General features: G+C 38.4%; 1 long non-coding RNA gene across 2 annotated transcripts in view; it reads left to right on the top strand.

The window, feature by feature from the left end:
• The first annotated feature begins 2,809 nt into the window (after positions 1 to 2,809).
• Positions 2,810 to 21,430, top strand: part of LOC129736411 (uncharacterized) — a 36,148-nt gene continuing 17,527 nt past the window's right edge. For both annotated transcript variants that reach the window (XR_008732971.1, XR_008732972.1), the window contains exon 1: positions 2,810 to 2,910. This is a non-coding gene — a long non-coding RNA (uncharacterized LOC129736411). The remainder of the gene's footprint in view (positions 2,911 to 21,430) is intronic.

Below are 21,430 nucleotides of genomic sequence, written 5' to 3' on the forward strand. Positions count from 1 at the left end.
AACAATAAAAACTTTTACTTTTTATGCAGATGGTACATAACTCATCTAGAATCCTATTGGTTGCTAACATTAAAGTCTTTGGTATGGCCAGAATGGTAAGCTTGCAGAATCAATGCATAAGACTATTTGATTTTCAAAAATTATTATCGGTTTTCTTCAACATGTGCATATAAACCATTTGAAAATGACAGCATCTTCTGAAGATGTGCTAAATATTTCCTAAAATTGCATTTTTTAATTTGGGTGTCCATAAATGTTAATGCCCTTTGGAAACTCTGTGACTCATGATAGTGACTTGACTTCTGAGGCTATACCAATTCTTTTGTACAGACTTTGCTGTTTATAAAGTTCCAGCAGGCATGAATGAAAACAGTAGAATATAGCCAAGTTTATCATCTAAAGCAAAAATCATACTGATTTCTGCAAAGCTACTTCAAATTTATAGCACTACAAACTGGAGACCAACTGGAACAGATGGTAATAATTATTAATGGTAAATAAATTTAATGAAAATAAAATAAAGAAGGTTGTGTGGCAACAAATACCTGAGGAAGTTAGGGATAGTAAATTTATTTCATTGTCTAAGTCTCTGCATGTTGAAGTACCAGTTTCCAGATGTATTATACATGTTTGTGGATTTTTTATGCTTTGTTCTTGATAGTAAAATGGAATTGAAAGTTGGAGCTGGACAGAAAATGATTTTCACATCCCCAAAGAATTATTTATTTTTTTATTTTCAAACATTTTTCCCAGACTAAACCAGGATGAAAAATTGGACTGTCAAATGTGTTTAAGAACTGAAATTAAAAGATAAAGAACAGATTTTATTTAAGAAACAATAAATAGAGTTTTCAAGGTTTTTTCAGCCTAGGAAACAAATGTATGGCTGGATATGATGAGAGCTGCTGAGGAGGCAGATAGGCAATTATTCATTGTTTCAAATGAAAAAAGTGTTGGGAGCATGAAATAAAGCTTGCAAGTGGCATAAAGTGCATAGCTATTCTTGAAATGCTCCATTATAAGATACTGTAGAAGCTGAAAGTTTGCCTATGTTCAAAAACAGAGATTATGTCCTAGAAGAAAAGTCATCCATGCTTATTAAATATTTGGTGGTCGCTGAGCAATAAATTCTTGCATTTCAGAATGTAGTCTGAAGAAGCAGAACTGTTTGCGTGTTCCTATACTCTCTTCTAAGGATTTGCTGTTCTATACCTTTAATCTGACTTAACACAGGCATATACTTTTGTATTTTTACATTTATCATATGTAAAATGCACAGGCACAGATGAACATTGAAATGAAATCAAATTGAATTGTTTCCTTCTGCTAATTTTGAAAAAAAAAAAAATAAAATTGGGGGAGTCTTTGAAATATTTTTCTTAGTTGCTGTAAGTAAGGTTCTCTTAATCGGGGAAAAATAGTCTTTTTTTGAGAAAATACTGTAACAGAGAATTTCAGAATTTCAAAAACCAACTCAAAGGCTGGTAATGGAAATTTGTCAGAAGTTTCCCTCTCTGATAAACTGTATCAATTTGGGTGAATTGGTGTTTCTAAGGAAAGAAATACTAACAAGGTTATTCTAAACCATTTCTTTGTTTAGATTCTGGATAAATTGTTAATCTTTTAGCAATTAATTTGAATTAAAAAAACATCTTGCTATAATGAAAGTATTCTGAAACTAATAATAGACATTGGCAGAGTACCTTGTCTTCAGGGCATTTTGTATATTAACATGAGCCATGCCATGCACCAGTGCTGTTAGATTACCCACGTAAGAAATCAGACCTATGAACATGCTGGATATTTCCTTATTTGGAGAAGGGAATGTACAGGACCCATACAATGATTAATAAAGCACATCCCTTCTATCTCCATAAAGTAAATTAGAGAAACTCCATAAACAGGGTGAGGAAATCAGCATCTTCTACATCAGACTTGACTAATGATAGGTTCTCTGCCCTTAGCAAAAGTTTGAGAACAAACTCGTACTAAGACATTTCAAACTCAACACATATACTCACATATAGGAAACATCTGTGTACTTGTCTGCACATGCGTGTGTATGCATTATATATTTGAATACGTGAAAGAATATAATCTAGTCTTAAAATGGCAAGTAATTATGTCTGACACTGGTTCTGTAAAGTCAGTGGACTTGTCCTACACTCATTTCGATTCTATTTACCGCCAAACCCCCTAACTCCTTTAATGACTTATGAAATCACAGAACTACCCTGATGCTACCTGTGGAAAAAAGACAGTACAGATCATTTAATATTTATATTGTCTTTTTCTTTATTTTATTAACTTGATAGATTCACTGATAATGGAAGTATTGTTGCAACAGTATCTTTCAATTCAACTATTTAAATGTGTACCTAGTGGATTTGCTATTAACAAACTAAGAATAACATACATGTAACATATTGTAAAGCATTATGTTTTGAAATCTATCAGATAGATTCCAGTTTCACACTAGATGTGGAATCCCTGTTCAGTTTCTGATGGGAATATGTTCCCAAACCATTTTTATCACTCTCGCAACAAAACCTAAAATTACCAGAGGAATAGTATAGATAACGCAAAAGCCTGGGGAGCAGTAACAGTGAACTGAAAGTCACTGGGATGGTACTACTTGACTCACTCAGTCCTCTGAGACAAGCAAAAAATATGCCAACTATATTAAATCTTGCAAACCATATTAAATATGCTATACATTTTATCCGTATGTATAAAAAAGATGCATGTAATATAGTGAGACATATACATAGATGGTGAATTGCATCCTGACTTTGGTTTATGTAGGATGAACAGCAGAATGAAGTCTTCTGGGAACACTCTGGACAAACAGGCAAATGCAGCCGCTGAGTACGTAAATTGAGGAAATTGAGTAGGATAAAAAAAAAATCTGTAAGTAGTTTTTACTAATGCTGCCACTTCTGGAATAGAGGAATTTATTGAAATGGTGTGGTTATCTACAAATAGGCACTTCTAGGGTATTATTCATCTCATCTCAAATGTACAAAGTACCCAGTGAATCACAAATGAAAAGAGTCTCTTTTTCCCACTGACTATAACAACAGCTTAGTGTAACTACCTTGCAGAAAGCCATCTGGATTGTAATTTAAGAGAGCAAAATCTCACCCCCTCTGTCGTGTTTTGGGGTGTGTGGTCTGTACAGGCTGTTTATCCCTGAAGAGCGTTCATGGAAGAATGATTAGAAAACAAATAAGCTGATGTTATTTTGTAACACCGAAAGCACTCAATCTGTTTTACTTATAAAAAAGAAACACAAAGTGGGGGCAAATAATGTTTTAAATGTAGCAAGAAAAAATATAATTAATGCTGAAAGTCACAATTAAGAAATAAGATGTGGGTGGTTTTGACTACAAGGATGGCTTATTAAAAGAAAAATGCACAAACATTGTTGGTATCTGGGCATCTTTCAATGACATTGCATGATTTGGGGTATTTGAAGATATTCCTCACTTCAAACAAAAATTAATTTAAAGATGTTTTAAGAGTGCCATTGCTTCTTTTTGATAAGAGATTGTGTTGAATTTAAAGGTAACTCTTTCTGATATTATAATTCCTTAAATTTTGAATCAATCTATGAAACCAATGTAAATAGTACACAATTAGTCAATAATAGTGGAAGACAAGTGAGGAAAATCTTAACAGAAAGAACTTCTGTTTTCATGAGTCATTAGATATCATCAGTACCTGCTACGGTAAGTTTCTTCAGTAATTTCACTGCTTCCTAGACACAAAAAGTTTGATAGAGTCAGCTTCAAGGATGACCACCAAAGACTGTGCAACTGAGAGATGGTATAGATAGTGCCTGAGGTGTGAATGTAAGATTAAGGTACCTTTTATTCATACATCTGGTATCATAACATATAGGAATACCATCAGAGAATAGGCAACTGTTGGAAAACAGAATCTGACTTTAGAGACTAACCTTAAGTCATTGGTTTTGCATATTGAAAAAACTCTTCCATTATGCAGTGGAGTTGAACATTTTTTTTAGTAAGCTTTTAATGCTGCAAAGCAACAGTATTCATCAAAAAAGTTGAGTAAGATACCCAGTAAATCACAATCCTGTCTTGGAGTTTATATTACGATTTACCAAAATTAGCTGAGATGCCTAAAGTGTTCCCCCTTTTTCTTCAGGACATCATAAGTTTCCAAGCCCTGGAGTGCATTCTCCCTAATTAGGTAGCTTTCCAAAAGTCACATATAATTTATAAGGATTTGGATAATCAGTCTGTCTTCAAAGCTGGCTGGTAGTTGCAGGGATATAATGCAGTGTTTAGAGAAAGCAGAGGAATCTCATCTTCTTCAAGGTGCAGGGGATTATATCTGGGTGGGGATTTACCAGGGGCCTACAGCTAAGAGGGCTACGACCTCTCCATTAGCAAGCATGGAATAACACAAACGTGGCACTGCGTGAGGAAGCAGCAGTCCAACAGCACAACCCCTTCCTGCTCCCTCATCATCCCTGTAGCAAACAAAATCATGTCTTAGGCAGAAAACGAACCGTGGGCTTGGATAGCATTGATTATTTAGTGTATTAGCAGAGGGCAAAGTTTACATGCAGTATCAATTAGGAAATATTTGGCAATGAAAACAAGGCCAAAGGCCTTTTTGTTTTATGGCCAAATCCTGCTCACTTTCCTCACATGAACAGCTCTAATGAAGTCAGCTGGAGCTCAGTGATTTCACTCCAATCCTTAAATCTCTTGTAAGCTGTAGCTGAAATCTGAAAGTATTTTAAAAGGAAACTGTTAAACTCTGTGCCTAGTTACAGATTTTGCTGCTTCCTTTATCATCCTCTTCTCAGATCACCTCTATCCAAATGCTCCAAAAAAAGCCCTGTAGATATTTTCTTCTCATTCTTTTTCTTTAAATACTGTAATTCATATTTATTTCCCTTAATTCTGTTATAGGTTTCTTAGAAATTCAACACTGTAGTGATCAGAGCTGCTCTTTGAACTTTCCCACAGTGTGGGAAGATTCAGAATTACTGAATGCTGTATCACACGTTAAAAGATAGATTTCCCTTTCTATAGGTTAAGTTGTACCAGCAAAAGCAGCGGTTTGTCAGAGTACTTTTCTAGGGAAAGGGTGCCGACGACTGGGGTGGGATAGACGAATTGTGTGACGTGTTAGTGCTGGGGTGCAAGTGCTCTTTGACCAGCAAATACCTTAATGCAAGGTAGTCATGGCTCAGGACTCCTTTGTTCTTTGTCTGCCTTTTGATTAATCAGCCCTCTGAGCAGCCGGGGTGTGAATACCCACAGCAGGGCAGTGCCTGCCCCTGCCCCTGCCTCTGCCCCTGGGTAAGGACAGCTCTCCAGCTGCTACCCTGCTGCTGCCTCCTGTCTTTGCAGTCAGAGCATCCCCTTTCTTTTGTAACATGCACATCCAGCTTTACCAAAGAAAGAAGAGACCAGAGAAGATGACAATGCTGTTTCTCCCCCCTACTCAAAGAGTTAGCAAAACCTTGTCTTTGGCTATGATTGCTAATATTAATCAGAAATGCCAATACAAATTCAACCTTTCAGTTTGCTACTGATTTGGATGACTTTGAATGTATTAATTATTAGTAATTCCTAATCAATATGTTTGGTGATCATATATGATCCTGTTATTCAAATAAGAGAATAGTAATAACTAACTAGGAGCCTGCTTTTTTTTTTTTTTTTTTTTTGAAACAAAATGCAATCATGGCAAACTCTTTCATTGGCAAAAGCATTAGACTATTTTCTTGCAAAGAACTAAATTACTTGGAAACTGTTCAGACCTAACACCTTCCTAATACTTGGGTTGTCACGTAACAGTTTCCTGTGATTTCTTAAATTTCTCACATGAGCCTTTGGATTCACAGAAAAGTGAGCAATGGGACAAATTACTCATTTTATGAAAAGTAGAGGAAAAAAAATTTCTGATTAAGCCTCTTGTACCACGCTCTCGTGTTTTGTGTTTTCTGTTATATATAGAGATTGTGCAAAGCTTCAGTTGAGCTTTGGATATTAAATTCTGTGTGGTAAGGAGAGTAATATTTTACTAGAACACTAAGGATAGCACAAAAGGGTTCAAATGCTCCTTTTATTTACATTTGAAAAAGATCTTTCATTAAGTCTGAAATATTTTTGAGAAATAATTGAGCTAAAATACTGGTTTTGTTGAGGATTTTTCTTGCTCAAAATAAGTTAGAAAGAAATGAGAAGTTAATGCATAATAGAATTTCAAGCTTTCTTACAGCCAGGTGGCTTGATTTAGCTATGGGAGCAAAACTCCAAATCATGGAGAATAAGGATCTAAACACAACTGGGTATCCTGAATCCATGTTTTTAGGGAAATGGAACTTTTAAGTTATTTCTTTGAAATCTCATTTTCCTTCTGTATCAGAAATGAAACACTGCCAACTCCTTGCAGTTTTGAGGGATCAGGGCTGTTTCCCAGCTTCTCTAGAAGTCTGATCTCACACTGAAGTCAGAGGTACAAGCCTGTCTTTATAGACTCTGTCCACTACATCTCCACTAAATGTCTCCAATAAACGCCCCTAATTTGAATCTTGTTACTGCTGTTTCTGAGTTCCTATCTACCAGCTGGACAACAACCTCAAAGTGAAGTCTTGAACAGGATCCTGTGCCCAGAGTCAGGGAATGGAGCAGCTGATGCTCCATGATGATTTGTCTGCATCCCATGTGGTGGCAAGAGTCATCTGTTTTATTTCATGTCTGCAAAGCAATAGAGAATTACAGTTTGGCTTGTCAGGCTATTTCGCTCTCTGAAGTCTTAGCACCTCTTGAACAAATAAATCTCATCCATTTTGTCTTATCAGTTCCTTTTCTTCCAAAGCATCACCATCTGATAAAAATGCTTTCTTAAATGTTATACATGTAGGCAGCATGGACTGTACATGTTCGGTTATTTGTTTATCTCAAAACTGATAGGTAGGCTTAAACTTATTTCTTAAACATTATTTCTATAGCTTTTGAAATTTGACTGCTGTGAAATCTGTCATTCTGGCAGTCTCTAAACTTTTACAAGGTATAAAACAACTCTGGGGTTTTTCATGGAGACAATAAAAACATTTCCAATCTGACAACAAAGTCATTATTTGGACAAAACTCTATTTTGTTGCATGTATCTGTTATGCCTCCCAAAAATTCATTCTGATACTTGTTCCTCCTCATTTGCTTAAAATGGCTTCTCTTCAATGAGAACAAGTAGAAAGTTAGACTGCAAAATAATTTAAGTCTGAATGGTCTCTGTTTATGTTTCCTCCACTCTTGAGCCCAATCTCTAGCCAAGCCAAGGCTGGACTGCTTCATGCTGCCGAATGTAGTGCATCCTGATTGTTCCAGTCTGAGTAATTAGCTGCAGTAATCATCAGTCCTTAAAGATCCATTAAAATGGTATAAATCTAGGGTAAATCTCTGTCAATTTGTTTTTGTCAAAACAAAGCATGAGAAATGGATAAAATCATGAACTTGATTTTGACCTCAAACATAAAACTTCAAGACCTGTCAATTTAAAAAAGACTGGGCTTGAAGTTTTATGTTTGAGACCAAAATCAAGTTCATGATTTTATCCATTTCTGATGCTTTGTTTCCCATCTCATTAGTATTGAACAGTGTTAATGTTGACTTAAAAAATCCAATGGGTCCTGATAAATATTTCCAACAGATCTTTGTGTGTTTAGATTTTTGGGATTTTTTTCATTAGAAAAACAGTTGTTTTTTGAAGGTGTGGTGTTAGTTTTAGTATGAATTTCTTTTTCTTCTGCTATACATGTTTGTTTGGATACTTCCTATATTTTAAAATTATGAAACCTTATACCAGGAGATCAAGCAAGTTCTAACAAAAACAAAGATATTCAGGAAAATAGATGAGAGAAAGGTACTTTAAGCCATGCCACGATTTTCTTTTTGGTTTCAAATTATTTGATTTCAGGACTTTCTTGGTAGAAAACACTAAATACTCTAAGTATGCATCTTATATCTCTTTGTTCTCCCTAATTATGAATGAGTGAGCCCCAGGGACACTGGGAATAACAATTCCTGATTTTTATTTTATAGCGGGAACAGAAAAAGGACACATCATTTTGCAGGTGTTGAAAAAGTCTGAGCCTGAGGCTAGCTCACTTACATTTTCAGACAAAAAGGGGATCCCACAGCAAAATATCCCCCAGATTCTCACAGAACTGAAGAATATAGAACTAGAACCAGTGAAAGTTTGGGGAAGAATCTCATTTTTAACATAAATTGTTGGTTTGAACCAGCCACAGTTTTTGTTTGAATTGTGGTTTGAATCCATTCATTTTATTTTGACCTGCATGTGGATTCTGTTGCATAAATTTTATTGTCCTTTTTTATACTTCTGTATTAAAGCACAAGTTTATTTCTGCCCCTACAGGTACGTGCCAAACCCCTTGTCTTTGCTCTGTGGGTGTGAGTCATGGTCTGCATACACTGCGGCTGGCAGTCAGTCTGTCCCAGTGCCATACAGCAGTGCCGCTGTCATATGCTGACTGCAGAATTGTTAGGTTACATCCAAAGGCTTCCACATGGAGGGAAGAGGTTGCCACACTATATGCAGAGCATGCCAGAGCGTGCAGGAGCTGGCCGTGGCACTGAGGCGTGAAGCCAAGCTTGCAGGAGCATGGAGGATGCACTGTTTTCCAGCCAAGCGCGCGCTTCCACAGTGGCAGCTGTAGCCAGGGGGAGCCTGGTTATGGATGGCTTGTGTCCTGTAGCGTAAGCGCCCAGCCTAAAAAGCATTGAACACGTGCAAACTCTGGTTTTGTTTCTGCTCTCTCTCCTTTTACTCCTGGGGGAGGGTAGAAAGGAATTAGATGAGGAGGGGGAGGAAAAAGGCACTTCACAGAACTCCTGCAGCTTTCCCTGTTTATCAGCAGGCAGCTAATGAGCCCTGCTGTGCCCCACGCAATCCTCTAGAAGTACATTTTTCTGAGTAACCCCCACATGCAATGCTGCAGGCTGGGGGAAGAGCGGCTGGAAAGCTGCCCAGCAGAAAAAGACCTGGGGGTGCTGGTCAACAGCTAGCTGAACATGAGCCAGCAGTGTGCCCAGGTGGCCAAGATGGCCAACAGCATCCTGGCTTGTGCCAGAGATAGTGTGGCCAGCAGGACTAGGGCAGTGGTTGTCCTCCTGTACTCCACACTGGTAAGGCTGGACCTCAAGTATAGTATTGTGTTTGGCTTTGGGCCTCTCACTTCAAGAGGAAGTAGAGGTGCTGGAGTGTGTCCAGAGGAGGGCAACAGGGCTGGGGAAGGGTCTGGAGCACAGGTCTGATGAGCAGCAGCTGAGGGAACTGGGGTTGTTTAGCCTGGAGAGGAGGAGGCTGAGGGGAGACATCATTGCTCTCTACAACTACTTGAAAGGAGGTTGTAGGCATCTTCTCCTAAATAACAAGTGATAAGACAAGAGGAAATGGCCTCAAGTTACACCAGAGGAGGTTTATATTGCATATCAGGAAAAATTTCTTCCCCAAGAGGGTGGTCAAGCATTGGAACAGGCTCCTAGGGAGGTGGTTGAGTCACCATCCATGGAGGTATTAAGACATGCAGATGTGGAACTTTAGGGACATGGTGCGGTTGGACTTGATAATCTTAAAGGTCTTTTCCAATCTAAATGATTCTATGATTCTGTGATTCTCTTAGTACCTACTTACAGCACAGAAATGGCGGACACATCCTGAAGGAGACCATCCAGTCAGAGGGTCACAGGGCTCTTCCCTGGCTGAGATGACTTTTTTGGTTGTACAGCTGAGGTCTGGTTGCACTTTTATGTATACTCCTCTCAGGGACTTCTTCCAGTGCTAGGATCACTAATTTAGGTGGCAACAGATGCCCTGGGCTCACACCTGCGCATCAGCTGAACAGTGTTAAAATGTGAAGAACACAAGTTTTGAGTCCAGCTGGGCATCACAATTAATGTTACTACTTCTCTGCCTAGATTTTGATTTAATGAGTTAATTTTTTTCACCTCCTGATTTTTGTGGGTTTAGATTCAGAGCTCTCTTATTCTGCTTTGTTCTATTTTTTTTTTTTTTGAGACAAAAATCAGTCATTTCACCACTGCTACTGTCTGACTCTGTCAGCTTTCAGTGAGATCATCTCTACCTCTCCTGAATCAAACTAAACTGGAAGCAGCTTTTTACTCAGTGAGTCAGTTTTGCTGTATTTTTTTCTAATGTTGCGGTTGTAATTTTTTGCTTTGGGTATGCCATAAAATGTATATGTAAAACATGAAAGAGTATCTCCTTTTAAAACAACAGAGTGTACTGCAGTTAATTAAAACGATGTCAACTTTCCAACTGCATGATCTGAGCTGACCTGTATCAAATGAATTAGAACAGCACCCACTGTGATGGACTTTGGCATGTTGCCATTGTTTTATTTCCCTGTAGTTTTGTTAAACCTTTAGGGAGGTTTAGGGGAGGCATTTCAGAATAATCACTGTATCCCTCAATATAAGACAGAGTAAGCATAGTAAAATTAGTGTTTAGGTTAGGAACACCAGCTGATTTATTTAATAAATCAAAGAAACAAGCTAACTCAGTTGTCTCAAGCATTTACCCTTCAGATGTCATTTATCTTTCTCTTGTCTAATTTAATTTTTCTCCTCATTTCTATTTGACAGAAATATTAAATTTATAACTGAATATCTAGGTGGGGAAAGCTGAAATTCAAATGTACAGCACACAACATGATCCTCTCTATGGAACATCAGATAAGGAGTTGGGAATATCAAACATTCAGGTCATGGTATTCTTGGCAGCTGGCGGGTTTTACAGAATTAAAGGGATGTCTACCCACAATCCCATCTCTAATGCGTTGGCTCAGTATCAAATCTGATAGTTTTACCCCACACTGCTGGCACATTGCTCCTTCAGTCCATGGGACCTGCAGTCAAGATAGCTAATCTTGTGAATTGTGGCAGTAATTTCTGACAATTAGACACGTGGCAGGTAAAAGCATCTAGCAAACCTTACCCTCAGGGATGCACAGTCCACGAAGTCATAGGAGAGAGATTCTTTGCCTTCAGAATTTCTCTGACTTCTGCATCACCTGGTGTTCTCTCTCTGGAGTTTTCTTCATGTCTGTACTTAGTCACAGAAGAAAGCATTTTGGGCCTCTGTAATTCCATCACAGAAACTTTTTATGTGCTCTTAGATGTTTGTGTAAGAAACCTCTGAGCACATTACCAAGCCTGAGAAACAACTAAAGCAAGATGGGTGCCAGAGAACAAGAGGTCTCTGGAAAGCACTGGAGGTTTAAAAATTACATGATCTTAATTACTCTGAAGTCTGCATGTTTTCATTTCTTTAATTGGAAGGCGATCCATGTCACTCAGATCAACTGCACATTTTCAGATTGTTTGGCTATAACCTAAGAGAGGTGGTGCTGTGTTATTGTTATGACTAATTCTGCCCATGTATTGGAATACTAGACAGGAATATGCAGAAATAGTATTGGCAAGTTTCAAATAAATGATCAGGGCACTTTCTTCCTTTAACATGCTTACCTAAATGACCCATTTGAACTGTTCCTTTCAATTTAGCTGTAGTGTCAAGTAACCATGACCTTTTCTGAAAGTTATGGGAATTAAAGGTAATTACCTAGCTATTTGGTCTTTGGAAACTCATAGTGTATTTCCTGCACTGGGGCAGTGTTACAATATAACACCTTATAGAGGGAAGAAAAAAAGCTTAATTCCAAATTAACTATTCTGTCCCCCAAGCAGGAGGTAGCTGGATTAATATTATCCATGACTACATTGCTCCTGGGAAACAACTTCTATCCAGCTATGAAAAGCCTGGTTTTTCAAGCAGACTGATTTATTTACCTGCATAGAACAGAGGTATTAAGCTGTGTAGTGAATCTTTGGCTTAACATCAACAATATCCAGGAAGCTTGAACTGTCTTTCTGGACATTACATAATAGAGATTGCCAAAAAAATCTTCAACAATTCCAGAGCCAAAATCCACCTTACTTTTTTATAAAACCGACAAATAACATCTACAATTATATTAGCTGGATCAGGTTCTAACCTCAAAATCATTATGAAGAAAACTTCCTTTACTTTATAATGAATGAAAATAATATCTAAATGCTTGTTTAAGATGCTATGGACGTTTTGGCGAACATTTAAACAGCAAACGTATTATCATTTGGAGCATTTTATTGTGAGAATACAATGAATCACATCAGAGTAACATTTATGGCTGGCATGACAGTAATTGTTAGCTCTTTCATGAAGTTCTGAATTCCATCATGCAGTACAAATAGTGAGTGTGTGTAGAGGAATGAAGGCAGTGGGTTGATTAGCATTGATAACATGCAGCTGTGGCCTTGCCTCGAAGGCAGTGGGTTGATTAACATGGATGATATGCAGGTGTAGCTCGTTCCTGCTAAATAGTTAAATAGCCCTGAGGATGGTGGGAGAGGTGGCTGGATGGAGGAGGAGCAGTGTGGTCTGGTATCTGGAGGAAGGAGAAACAGCATAGACAGTAGAATCTGACTGAGGGTAAAAGCCTTGTTACAACTTACTGGTTTGATTGTGCTGCAACAATTTGTGCCCTGTATGAGGTTGAGTTTGAGTGTATGAGGTGACTACAACAACTGGTGCCTGATGTAGCTGAGACAATTGGGAGAACCTGTGACATATAACAGGCATTGTGAGACATGAGCCATTGACAACTAATTGATGTGGATGTATTGCAATATTTGTTATCTATCTTAACTCAAATTGCAACTAGTAAGAGCTGTAGTATGTGGTGCTGGCAAACAATGGAGATGCCATTATGACTTTAAGGCAGTTCTGATCAAGTTTGAGCAATTTCTTTAGCCCTTTTACTGTGGCTGAAAGCTCCAATTTCTTCTGCCTCTCTGCAGAACTGGGGAGCTTAGACCCTGCGCATTGCTAGCTACACCTATGCAGGTGCTGTTTGGCTTGGAGCACTGGAAGGGTGACCTAGCACTATAGACATGCTCTTAGAAAAAGCAGTCAAAAGGACAAAGCTGGTAATGTCCCTTAGCAGATCTACCAATAGACAGGGCTCTATGGGACTGGCAAGATTGTTTAAGACTTTTTGCCAAACCTTTAGTTTAATTGCCATCTTCTAGCTTAAACTCTGACACTGATATGCTCTTGTCTCGTATGTTAACGAGGCACAGAAAGAACATTACTCTCTGAAATACTACTGCTGTGGTTTAGATTTATTTATATGAACTCTTGGTTTTTGTCTTCAGTAAGGCATCTCACAGAAAGACTGTATTCATGGGATAGCATACACTGAACAACTTTTTATTTCTCAAAACACTTTCGGCTGTTAGCAGGCTAACTCTGCACACTGACAACAACAAAGACTGTTGTTGTCAAGGTTTAAAATCATAATAGCAGTCTCCATAGTACACTGTTCAGAAGTTAATGTGTTTTAAATCACTGTGGCTTGCCTGTAACAGGACCTACTGCACATGCCACATTACCTTTCCTCCCAGCACATGCTTCATGGTCTGTTACCACCCACTGCTCTTGGACAGTTCTGGCTTCTTTGTAGTAAGAAGCTACTGCAAACAGTCATTGAATACTTTGGAGTGTTTGCTTACCTAAGCAAACCCTTTTCTTGTGACTGGCTCTAGTAATTTGTGCACTGAGCAAAAAAACTGGCTCATTCTACCACCTCCTACCATCTCATGATTTCCTCAGGTTTCCTCCCAAACACTTCCGTTTTCTCATACTGTACACCCCACACAGATTAATCCTCTTCCCCAGTCATCAAATATCTTGTATCTCACACGTTGTCATGAGCAATCTCTCTGGAGGGGAATTCCTGTTAAATGTCCTTCTGAGTAAGTAGCTGAGTGTGATAATAATGCTCTACATGAAACCATGGGAAAATATGAGATCTGGGGCCTGGATTCCTGATCTGAGTAGATCTTCTATAGTTATCCAGGTGATTCAAGGTGCTTTATTTTATCTTTTGCTTTCCTGAATATCTGCAAGATACCAGAATAAAAATCCCACTATTAGTAAGGCTCCCAGGTGCACTGTATAGTCTTTTATCAAGAAAGGGTAGGTGGTGTATGACTTCCATGTATTGGGCTGGAGGCATTGCAGTGGTTCTAGTAACTCATGTGTCTTGGATAACTGTGCTGAGAGGTGCTGCTCTGTGTGGGTATAGAACAGTGTGCTTAATCCAGGCATTAACTTAGAACTGTGTAAAAAAACCCAAACCAACAAAAACCAAAACTGATGAACTCTTGACGTTTTTTAGTAGGAGATCACTCTGTGTATGGGGACTGTCTTTTTGATAGGGGCTAACTGTGAAGATTGAAAGATGGGCTTTTACATTTAATTGCTGTTGTTTGCACTGCCAATAAAGCTAAATCCAGGAAAGTAAGTTAAAGTAATTTGAAAAAGTAACTTGAATCTTTAGCAAAAGATTCTATCAGAACAGTGAGACTACTCCACTTTTTATGTTAAAACATTCAGCACATTATAAAATGGTGTGCAAAAAGAGTTATGATGAGTCATAGGAATGATTCATTCAGTCCCAGTTCTGGCTACAAGAAAATGTGGATAGCATGTCAGCAGTAGTTTGGATAACAGGACACTTGATTTAAAAAATAGTGATATAGAAACAAGAGGGAAAGGCACCTGCAATGGCAATATGTTATTTTTAGCTGAGTTTTCTAAGAAAGTAACATATATGTGACCATGTTTTCTGTGCCTTTCAGTCTTCTTCCCATCCCTCTTCCTTCTTCGGTAAATAGTGGTAAATAAAACCCTGCTCATCATATCTTTTTATTGGAAATATTTTAATGTTTTTATCTGTGATCTAGCAAAGAAGAGTGCTTGTATTTAATAAAAACCGATAGAGATCATCAAATTAGAAGAATAACCACAGAAACACTGTGGCAGAAGAGGATGGGGCAAGATGTGCCCTTTGCAATTGCATACAAGCACATTAAATTACACCAAAAAACCCTCACCCCCACAGCTCTGAAGCAGAGAAATCCTTATAGCCCCGTGTCATTCCATTTTGATATTAAAAGGAGAATAGGGCAGAACCTCTGAAACTTTTGAGCTAATCTTTTTGAAACAAAGTACCTCTTAATTCTTCATAATTCTGCCTTAAGCATGGGAAAGTAGAAATTAGTTGAATTAAATTAAGGAGCTGGATTTGCACAGTTCTTAGGAGTTGAGTATAAACTGGACATTCATTTATAGCAGGGATCCTCAAACTTTTTAACCAGGGGCCGACGCGCGGATGAAGTGGCAGGCAGTCATCTGCGGCTGTTTGGTTCCCCCCCCCAACCCCGGCGGGGGGGTCTGTAAATACCGGGGGCCGGATTGAGGACCCTGGGGGGCTGTATCCAGCCCACGGGCTGGAGTTTGTGGACCCCTGGTTTATAGGATACGCAGGAAGATCATTGCTCCCTGTTACAAACCTCAATACATATTTCATATTAAAACCACAACATTTATCCCTAGTGCGTGTTAGAGCTGCCAGCAGATAAGGCCTCTGACAAGGTCTTCAGTTGAGGTTAACTGAACAGTATGTGGAGAACTAGTGGCCATGAAATGAGACCTTGCTGGCCATGACAGATAGCACTGTGGGAAACTGACCAAAGTTACAGAGTGCTGTGACCTTTGATGGATTTCACAGGTGTTCAAAGTGTTCGTGAAAAATATCAATACTTCAGAGGCAATTGAAGGGGAGCATTGGGGTCCTTCACAGGGGCGGACTCCTGCAAGACCAGCAGTACCTGGGACACTATATCACTTATGCTACGTAAAGCATTTTATATGAGGAATGTGGCTAAACTGGCACCAGTGTGTGGAAAGCAGGTAAATGTTTGTTTGGAAGGAGGCTGGGATGGAGAAAGGGATGTACAAGGGTGGGATGGCAAAAAGGAGGATCAAGAAATGGGAGAAGTGGTATATAAATCATGTGATCATTGCTGCTTAGAGTTACCTGCCAGGCAGTGTTGTGATTGATCACCACAGTATAAACAAGGGCATTAAAGCAAACCTGCTGTTCTGACCATACCACCTGAGGTGAACCTGCTGCTGTGGTCAGGTGAAAACTCAGAGAGGCTTTTCCTGGCTGAGAGGGAATACCTGACTGAATGTCGGATTCAGTGGAGGGCTGACCCTGGCTGGATGCCAGGTGCCCACCAAAGCTGCTTTATCACTCCTCTCCTTAGCTGGACAGGGGGCATGCTGTGAGCATACACCAACTACCTGAATACTTCTACTGACTATTCCAGATTCCTCATTTTAAACCTATGATTTCCTAATTATTTTTTTTAAATGGGTTATTTCCCAAATTAATTTGTCATATGATTTCAGTGCTATCCCTCTCCGGACTCTGGTTGGTCTTTTAGCTTCAAAAATCCCACTTTTCAATACAGATCAACACGGGAAATACTCAAGGAATGAGCATTATAAGGAAACAGAGCAAGCGTAGACGGGTTTTTCCTTAATATGTCTCCCAGCTCTAGAGATTTTCTGAGCAGGGGGGTTACCTCTGAATGACTATATTAAAAAATAGTTTTACAAAATCAGACTGTTAATTTATTTTATATCAGTAGATTGTTTCTAGGCTACCAGGATTTTTTATGTAATTCTTTGGAGTTCTAGGAATGGCTTTTTCTATAAATGCTCTTACAAGATCATGACACAACTTCCAGCCCATGCTTAATAGAGCTCCTCCTCACTAGGGAGTAAACGAGTATAGCTTGACCTTAGAAATCTCACAATGTCCCAAAGTACTACTTGGCAGGATGTGAGAGAGAGGAGCATGCAAAAATATTTCATAAACCACAAGATTTTCTGTTTGTGGAATGATAGTAATACTTTGTATTTACATACTGCAATTCAATCTTCTTTAGCAATATTAGTTTAACCTCCTGTCACTCCTGATAGTATTAGTATATTTTTTCTTATGTCATAAATGAGGAAACAAGTCCAAAGAGAGTAAATAATCTGCCTTTAACTATTTTGGTGAACATAAGAGAGAATGAAAGTTAATCCAGTGCCTCAGTCCCAGTTCTGTGCCTTACACACAATGTTCCAGCCAAGGATAACACACAATTCCCATTTTGCTGTGGTTTTTATCTGACACATGCTATGTGTGAAATTTATTAAAACTTGTAAATGTTAGTAACGGAAACAGTGGTGTCAACTACACAGGTCATTGTCTGGTGATGGCAAATTAATGTAATACTTGTCATATGATAGTTACATACTACATTCTTTGTTTTGTTGGTTTCAGCTAATAGATCATAAACACCATCTTCATCTTCTGTTTGCAAAGCTGGTTAGGTCCTCAATATCAACATCTTTTCAATAAATACTCTGTCATTTGGCCTTAAGAAAAGCTGCAGCATTGGCCAAAAGGGACAGTAAGATAACTGCCTTCTGCCCAATCTGGAGGAACAGCTCTCTTACTCTGAAGAATACATCCAAGTTTATGCCACATGAGGAAGATTATGCACTTTAAAAATAATCTTAGTTGCTAAGACCTAATAAAGCAGTTTACTTGCCTTTTCCACTGTCTTTTTGCTTAGGTCACTGATGGTGGACCTTGCCTTTTTGGAGGCAGCTTTCTGCCAGAGCTGTCTCAGTTAAGCATCCCCTTCTCTAATTTTTTGGTTCTGTCACAGGCAAATTCTTGGCATAGTGGTATATGGCAAACGATAGAGCAACAGTTTCTTTAGATAAGTTACCTCCATCAAGAACACAGACTTATTTTAATATAACTTAATTTTAATTCTGAACTGTTGTTACCAGATCTATCTTTGACCCTGCACTAAGCCTGTAGAGAATTTGGATGTCAAAATGTCAGTTTGGTCAACCATTTGTTAGCCTTATTGTTGCAGTGGAACTTTATTTTGTCATCCACAACAGCTGAAAATGGCTTATTCTGCCAACTGTTCATAGAATTGCAGACAGGTGTTTCTTCATAAACTCATAAAAGTTAAAATATTATAGCAAAGCTTAGCTATACCAAGAATTATGTGTTATAGGAGTAAATTTTGCATGATTTCTGGCCTGGACTTCAAAGAGGCCCTTGAACAATGAGCATCACCAGATGCCTCTGCTCCTTTTAGTATGTATATAGTGCTGAGATCCCAGTAGATTACCTACCCTGTTGCTACACCTAGGAGAAAAGTGGGGGGTGAGTAGGATGTGGAAACAACTATCCCTATAGACATTTTTTCCTTTTATGTACAGGCTTTGAGAGTGTAGGGATGGATAAAACAAGAAGTAATAAAAAATGGGGATGAATGGTTTAGAAGAATATTTTCACTTCTCATTTTCAAGACTAGTTATATCCAGTATTAATAATATTATTAGGTAATATTAAAATTAATAATAATAGTATTAAAATAAGTAGAACTGAATTAAATTTTTCTGCGATTGTCTCAACAAGAATATTACAAATCTATGAAGGTACAGGTTAATAGTGAACCCCATGTTCACTCTTGTTTATTTGAACTGATTTCGTTTTCTCCTGTTTTTTTTATCTTTCATCAGAACATGTGCCTCATGTTTGTGCTATTCAGTGCACATCAGGCAAATTTTCTGCTTTGTTCTGAGCTCTACTAACATACTACAGGTCTGACAACAAGGCCAATATACTGAGAAACCAGGGATGCTATATCAATATTAAACTTTATGACATCAAAAGAAATTTATGTATCTACATAGAAATTACTGAACAATTCAATGGAGTACAGAGATGCCTTATTAATGCCTTTGATGCCTCCTGCACAGTGTATTTTTTGTTGTTATTGTAACAAACTGAAATTTCAAATATTCATGGTAAAGCAGGTAAAGCCTTTTCATTTATGTGGACATTAACCACGCAGGCTGTGTTTTGCTTGGACACAGTTAAGTGTAATCCAGTATCAGTGAGGTAAGGTAAATCCTGGCAGTACTCCTCTGCAATCACAAGTAAACTCCTTATTTTGTGTTTCATTCCATCGCTTGTACCATGAGAAATATCTGAGGCAAAAAGTTGGTATTCTTTGTGCCATCACAGAGTAGCAATTTGATTTTGTCCATAATTTTCTGGATATCCCAAAATGTTTGCTGTATAACATTCACAAGGAAACAGTTTAACATGGCGGTTAAAGAACTGAAGCTTAATGCACTACTCATAGCTTTGGTGAGAGTGATTATGGTGTCCTCGTTTTGGTATAATGCTGCTTACACCAAACAACTGAGCAATACACTGTGACAGGCAGAACAAGAGCTTAATCAGAAACCTTGAGAATGTATGTTGCAGTGGCTAGTTCAGGTAAAACTAGTATAAAGTTTCAGGTTTTTTTCATTTACCTCAAGTGCCATGAAGTTCTATGCAGTAATGAGACACCTGCATGAGCAGTCATGCACTGTTCTTTTGCTGCAGACATTTACTATGAGCTGCTTCTCAGTCCAAATGAAATGTGGATACCATGATCTGCATGAAGCCTTTGATTTCAGTCTCCAAATTCTACACTTCCAAGTTAATCTTGAGCCTCCTTTGGAAGGCTAAACATCAACTCTGCCTGCAGTATCACCTGCAACATACATTTACAGGAGTTATTGGAGAGAACAGGGAACTCAGTGTTAAAACTGTATGTCTGATGTGCATGCCAAGCCCCTGATGAGGGTCACTGTTCTCTAGTGACAGATTTGATTTATCTTAGACTTTAGCTGTCTGTTACAGACCATTTTTATCAGATTAAGACCACAGTGGTGACTTGTGCCGTTGGCATCTGGAGTAGTAGTGCCATATGTGTATGAGAGTCAGCAGATTCAACTTACTTGAAAGCATCTTGTAAGAGAAACATAAGGAAATTGGTGGAAATATTTGGATCAATTGTTTTCATCTTCAGCTTAAAAATAGGTATAAATTTTCCAACATTAGTAAAACTCAAAAAAAAAAAAAAAGGCTAAGTGCCACATTATAAAGTTAGAGTGAACTGAAGGGAGCAGAAAGGCTTGAGAGAGAGCTGATATCAGAAGATTGACCAATATGAAAGAGATGACTGATTTTAGGCCAGCCACTTCCAGCCTGCAGTTATAGCTTCCTCCAAGTTCTCAATCCTTTGTAGTTTAGCTGAAGATCATGAGATCATAGTGAGTCTGCTAATAGAAGCTGCTACCATGAAATAGTCACAAACTTAATATAACTTCCCACAGCAGCCATGTAGTTATCTCTTCGTTCCATATGCATTCCTCTTTTGGCTAAATGTGACCATCCTAATTCAACGTGCTTTTCACAGCAAAAAAACAGATGGCTCCAGGGACACTTTCTAACAGTTCTAACTCAAAGTCAGGATACTGGTTCTATTCTACTCTGGAAAGAACAGGAGAATAACACAATGACCTTATATTTAGCATACTTTCCCAAGGTTCTCACTGAAAATTAAAAATATTTTATGTATCTCCGTTTAATGCAGAACTGATTTTGTGTGGGAAGACAGGGAATTAGCTATCCAGACATATTATTGTGTCTCTAAATATTGCAGGAAAGGTTAATTGTCTACAGTGGAAGAGGCTGTACTACAACTGATTTATTTGCCACTGCCATACCTAAACTTTAACAAATGAATATGTTAAAGTAAATTCAACACTACAATATTCCCCAACTAAAGCAAGCTATTCTGAAAACCTTCAAACATATGAAGTTCATCACTGAACTTTAGTTCTTCATTGCTTTACAATAACCAACATAGCTTTCCCTAAATATGTGACAAGGTCAACACTGGGCTGGAAAGAATTAAAATCCCTGGCACTGCTCAAATTTAGGACCTAGTATGTCTCACATTCCCAGATTAATCTGAGGGTCTCCCATTATCCCAAATTCTATTCCCTGAGGCTATCAGCATCCAAGCAAACATCAACAAAGAAAACAGGACAAGAGAAAAAAATTGTCCTAGACATCATCCAGTCAAGCAAGTTGTGTATAAAAAGAAAACCTACTGCCACCACAGATATAATTGTGTGATCCCAACTTCATCTGCATCACTCTGATATGTGTTAGTGTAGTCTCCAACCTTTTCCTAGCCCACCTATAACCTAACTCACAGGTTATAGTAAACTATATGTAGCTGTACAGTGTAATTCACACTTAAGTCTCCAGGAGGAAAACACCAGAGGTAGGCAAATGATACACAAAGTTGCATTAGGTATAATAAAACTTCCTTCTCTCTGATGGAATCTGTATTGGGTTTGTGTGGCAAGTTTTTTTTTTTTTCTTCTTCCTGTGAGGCGGTGGGGAGCTCTACAGGGATGGCTTCTGTAAGAATCTGCCAGAAGCTTCCCCTGTGTCTGACAGAGCCAACACCAGCTGGCTCCAAGATGGGCCCACTGCTGGCCAGAGCTGAGTCCA

The sequence above is a fragment of the Falco cherrug genome, chromosome 6 (assembly GCF_023634085.1).
Source record: "Falco cherrug isolate bFalChe1 chromosome 6, bFalChe1.pri, whole genome shotgun sequence".
In the NCBI taxonomy this organism is placed as follows: domain Eukaryota; kingdom Metazoa; phylum Chordata; class Aves; order Falconiformes; family Falconidae; genus Falco; species Falco cherrug.